The sequence below is a fragment of the Akebia trifoliata genome, chromosome 4, assembly GCF_017979445.1.
Source record: "Akebia trifoliata isolate Shusen 1 chromosome 4, ASM1797944v1, whole genome shotgun sequence".
Classification (NCBI taxonomy): domain Eukaryota; kingdom Viridiplantae; phylum Streptophyta; class Magnoliopsida; order Ranunculales; family Lardizabalaceae; genus Akebia; species Akebia trifoliata.
This window is the reverse complement of record NC_141378.1, coordinates 32,087,345-32,093,379: the sequence shown is the minus strand read 5'-3', so window position 1 is coordinate 32,093,379 and position 6,035 is coordinate 32,087,345.

The following is a 6,035-nucleotide window of genomic DNA, read 5'->3' as shown; positions in this document are numbered from 1 at the left end:
TTGACTTGATTAGTTTAGATTATGATTTTGACTTTAGTCTTATGAGATTGACTTAATTAGTTTAGATTAGGGTTTTGACTTTAGTTTTATGATATTGACTTTAATACTTTGACTTTAGTTTTTCTTGATTGACTTTTAATATCTTGACTTTAGCCTTACTTGATTGATTTTAAGATTGACTTTAGTCTTACTTGATTGACTTTAATTTTTAGAGAACCCCCTTTTATTATATCTTTAATTCTTTGGGCCCCCAGATGGAGGGGTCCTTGAATAAATATCCTGGCAACCATCAACAATTTTGCCTGAAACCTGATTGATCGATTTTTTTGTTCAAATTTTTAAATTAATTTTATTAATGTTTCACTTTACATTATTTAATGATTTATTTATTAATTTCAAAAAATTTAATTATTAAAATTGTAAAATTACCGTTTTGCCCTCAGAGAGAATTTTTTACATTTTAAGTCGTTTTTCAATGTTCCAAGATATTTTGGAATCAGTTTTTCATAAAGAATTCGATAGGAATGTTGGTTTTTTTCATTTAAAAAAAATTTGTATGAAATGGTCGTGAACTTTATGAGGGGCATTTTCGTAATTTTGTCAAATTTTGTGAAAATTGGCGAAATAATTTATTTGGTTTCGATTTGTTATTTTATGTGTTTGAATGAATTTTCCTAATCGTAACGTAGGCTATAGGGTTGTTTTGATGTTAGGGGTATTTTGGTAATTTGATCATTTTTAGTGATTTGTATCGTGAAACTTCTTTTTGGTCTACGAGATGATGATTTCTATGTTTCTGGGGTCGTATTTTCCTAGCGTAGCGTGGTTTCTAACGTTTTGTCAGTTCGAGATACCTCATCCGGATTTCTGAAACATATCTGGTAACAAATTAAAGCATTGGAATAAACATCCAGCATTGGGAACCGTTGCGATCGGGTTGACGAGTTGATTAATCAGGCGAGTGCAAAAATGGGGTGTCTACAACTGTATCTTTGGTGAAAAATTTATGGTTGGATAGTACTAATCATGAGAACGTTGACTTCACAAATTTCTTGATGAATGTACAAATTTAATTTATAGTATATAGATTAAGTACACTTTAATAAATAGATTTTATTTAAATATTAGGAAATTAATGTGAGAACGTTATTTTTTTTTTTTTACTTTATTGATTATAAATTGAAATCGAACTAGAAGAATTTATTTAATTGCCATCAACAATGCATAATTGTTTGAATCTCCAAGAATTATTATGTAGTGTTTATCCTTGATTGAATAAATTATGTGTAGTTTTAAGAGATTATCTTACTGAACGAATAATTCTTTTTGCACATAATGACGATGTCAACATAATCAATGTTAAAGCATTAGATATATTTCCAAGAGAAAAAATTATTTACTTGGCCACATACAAGATGGAAGAAGAAGATGTAAATGATCAAACTATTGTAAATCGTTATCCAAGTGAGTATTTGATCTCACTTGATCTGTCTGGTTTACCACCATTTACACTCAAACTTAAGGTTGGATATCCCATAATGTTATTAAGAATTTTGACACTAAAGGATGGTCTTTGTAATGGCATATGATTGGTGGTCATAGGGCTGGCAATGGATCGGTTCGATACCGGATCAATGCCACTCCGATATCGACCCGAAATATTTAAAGGTGTACCCAATCTAAATGGATTAATGAATATGTGAACAGAATCCGATTTCATTTCATCCTTAATTTGAATCTGATTTTATTTGAACACATGCTTTATTTTCAAATAAATTTTAAAAATATAAAATCATATAAAAAAAAAATCAATTTTCCTCCTACAAATATAGAAGGAAATAAAAAAAATACTAAAACATTTTATCTATATGCATTTATATGAAATTAATAATCATAAACAATTATTGAAATATGTTTGGATCGGATTGGAGTACATCCAAATCCGACCCAAAATTATTTTGGATCTAAGATTTCAATCTGAGTCTGATTCGAATAATTTGATATTTCATGTTTTTTCAGATCGGAGCGGTTCGAACATTGGATATATTCAGATCATTGCCAACCCTAAATAGTCGTGCAATGCTTATCATGCATAATTGAAGTGAAGATTTTAACTGGAGAAAAATCTAATAATTTAGTATTTATTCCTAGAATCTCCCTAACTCTGCCATCTTCAGAGCTACCGTTTCAAATGACATGATTATAGTTCCTAATATGACTGACATAAGTGATAATGATTAATAAATCACAAGGGAAATATGTCAAATACATTGATATTAACATACAAAATCCTGTGTTTAGCCATGGTTAGTTGTATGTACTCTTTAGATGCACTTCTTCACATAGAATCAATGTCTCATATCTCACAAGATGCTACAAATTTCACAACAAACATTATTTACCCTGAAGTTTGCTAAAGTACTGAAACGATATCCGAATATTATTATTTGCTCGGATTACACACACAATTTTTAGGTACATGATGCATATGCTCTTTATAAATTTTATTTATATTATTTTCTGTCATCTTACATGAATTTCAAATGACATATGTTGCAGTCGTGGGGTCATCACAATAAACTAACATTGAAGGTGAATGATAAAGTGTGGAGGAATTGGCCATCTGACAGAAATATTGAACGTGAAAAGATAAAAATATATTTTCTTATTAATTTAATATTTCAATTTTATAATAGTTCATGCATTAACAATAACTAAATCAACATTTTTTTCTTCATCAAAGAAATTGTAATTTCTAATTATTTTTTAATGAAAAGGTTAAATTGGCCGTATACAGCCCAAAGTGGTCACACTTCGTACATGTGGATCATGTGACTTTCTCAAATGTAATTTTGAGAATATTTAAAGAGAGGTACATTTAACAAAAAAATTATGAATTTTTATTTTCATAGATAAATATGTTTAAACTAATGTTTTTGTTAACCATCTATAATAGTGAAAGGAAGAATGAGAAGAATGGATAAACTTGATTTTGTGGGGTAAGCTATAATACTTTTATCATTTTTTGTAAATGATATGATGTTAGGAAAATCTTATAGTTGTGAATGCTCTCCACTAATAACTAACATATTCCCTTAAAACCACCCAATCTGACACCCCATATAAACGGTAAGCCCACAAGAGATGTTAGGAAAGTCTACTTTGATATGCTACAAGGAAATGAGTTTTTTTAATGATATCTTTTAAATATAGAAAATACTTTAACTTACATAAAGGTTAGCATACGAGTTAGATTGAATTATATATATTACTCATCTAAATGCGAGGTATGTTCCATGCATCTAAGTACTCAGATTTTTCATCCTTTAAGTTTAATATATAATTTTAAATTTTAAATTGTATTTAATTCATTATCTTCATTTCTTATTGATTATTTTATTTCCATGATAAGGTTAATTTCATCTATATATACTTAGAGATTATAAAAAAAAATTGACACAATGACTTGTGCATCTATCCTAAAAATCCAAAATAATAATGGTGGATGCCTATTTGATGATTTTATCTTTCAAGTTGCTTTATAAGACAACTTGGGTGGAAGAAGAGACCTTCATATATTCTCTTTGTAAGAAAAATGTTTTTTTATTTTTATTTTGAGGAATTCGTGTTTTAGAAGAAAAAAAAATGAACATTTTTGCAGGTTGAGATGTAAAGAAGACATTTCGTTTGGTTTCTAGTAAAAATGACTATTTGGGAGCAATTGTGAATTTTTAAGATAGCGTGGATTCCTTTATGTGATTCAGTTTCGTGTTTTAGAAGATTTGAGGCGATAAAGCGTTTAGTTTAGAGGACATTAAATGTGTTATGAATTTTTCAGCCTTTTAAATGTGCTAAATTGATTTCTTTCCAATTTTAAATAAATTAATATATATAATCCTCTAGTAAATAAGGAATTATTTTTAAGACTTTTGTAACCTCATCCCACTGTTGAAGCTCTCCATTAACATAACCACCAGGATAAAAGGAAAAATGCAGAGAAAATCTGTACTAATTAAATAAGAAGAGAAGACCATTGATAAGGAACTTTTAAATGTATAGAGTAAGAAAATGAAATTGAATACTTGATATCCATCTCTAATAAGTATATTTTTAAAATGAAGAACTTCAATTGAAATAATGATTTCAAGATTCAATATTTAATTCTTTCTTGGATTTCTATCTATAGTCTTACATTAGTCAATATCATCCCTTTATAGAGAGTGGATCAAACTAATATGAAATTGTTACCCTATGTAAAAGAAATTCACATAAAAGACTATATCCCTTGTATTAGAATTTAAAATTGGCTCCAATAAGTAAATGTATGACTCAAGCATTTTTTTTATAAAGAAATGATATTCAAATAAAATAGACAAAACTAACCCCTTTGTACCCGAGTGTATATAACAGTTCCATTGACCCCAATCAACTAATTAATTGTACCCTTACATCCAATTTGTACACATGTCTAGAGAATGTTCAATTAACATCATTTTTTCTCCTTTGATAGATTTTTCTTCGTAAGAATGAAGTGGTGGAACCCTAATTTGCAGGCAATTAAAATGATTGGAGAAATTGTCTTTGACCTTTGGACGGGTTTTGAGTCAATAATCAAGTCAACTCCACGAGAGGATGATGAGGACATTTTTAAACCCGTTCGATTGTAGCATCTTCTGTGAATATCTTTTGATTTTGAAAAACCTCCATGAAACTATCAAATTTATCATCTTCCTCTAAAAACAAAGAAGATAAGTGAATGATTGAGAATAGCTAAAAGTTGGGGTGCCAATAGAAATTCTATCTCTCTCTCTCTTGCTAGATTTCTATTTTTTGGCTTTAAGATTTTTTAATTAGTAAATAACCATTGAAATTGTTTGAATGAGTGATACAATGTTTTGAAATGTTGAGATTATAATTTGAGCCAGACCTTTATAATGTTTGAAGAGTGTGTTTTAATATTTAATTGGGGTGTGATAAATAATTTAAGAAATTAGAGTGTAATAAGTAAAAGTTGGGTGCCAATAGCAGTTCTCTTATTTTATCTTAAGAAATGATGTTAGAGAACCAAAATTTAGGAGCTTAGAAATTTTTTTCTCAAAAAAAAAATGTTATTTTGCAAAACATTAGATCAAAACCATCAAAAAAATTCTGATTTTTTCTTCCTTCTAAATTTGTATTTTTCGATGAAATCTATAGGGGTGTGATGTTGGAGTGCTAACTTTGAAAATTAAATTAAAAAAAAAAAAATACAAAATCCTTTTTTTAAACACTCAAGGAACACATGCACAAATACATTAATTTGATAATCTCGATATCATTGCAATTTCGTGATCTAAATTTATCCCAAATATTTTTACAAATTTGTACTTTGACTAAAACATATGATTAGACAAACAAATATTTATATTAAAATTTCAAAATTTCAAGAATATTCAACATGTAAGGAACATGTGCACGTGTCACACAAGTATTGTAGGCACGAGCATTCCCTAGTATATTTAAACAAGATAGATTAAGATCCTGCGTGGTACACTACAAATCATTTGCATTTGCAAATGATAAACACTACAAATGTTTTGCAATACAAATGATTTGCAATGAATGATTTACTATTACTAAGTAATCATTGAAAAATCTCTTGCGAATCTTTTTTTTATTTTTATGATTGGGTGATCTTTGAAATAAAAAGATTTCATTGTAATTTTGCAAATGATTTGCGGTGTTTTTTGTTTTGCAAATCATTTGTTAAAATTTCTTAAGAATTCAAATGATTCATTCAAATATTTTGCAAAGCAAATTATTTGCATTGTGTAAGTTTGGTACCAATAAAATTAATTTCAAAAAATTATTTGCATTTGTGAATGATTTGTAGCACACCAACGAAGGCCTAAAAGTATAAAATTGTTTGAATCGGCTGAGTCTCTCAGCCGAGATTTTCAAAATACTGTTCTTGTCCCATCTCGTTTGTCTTGGGAGTGGGGCGAACACTTTGTATGTAAATCAATCTCGTTCGTTTAAAATAGCGAGATGACTCG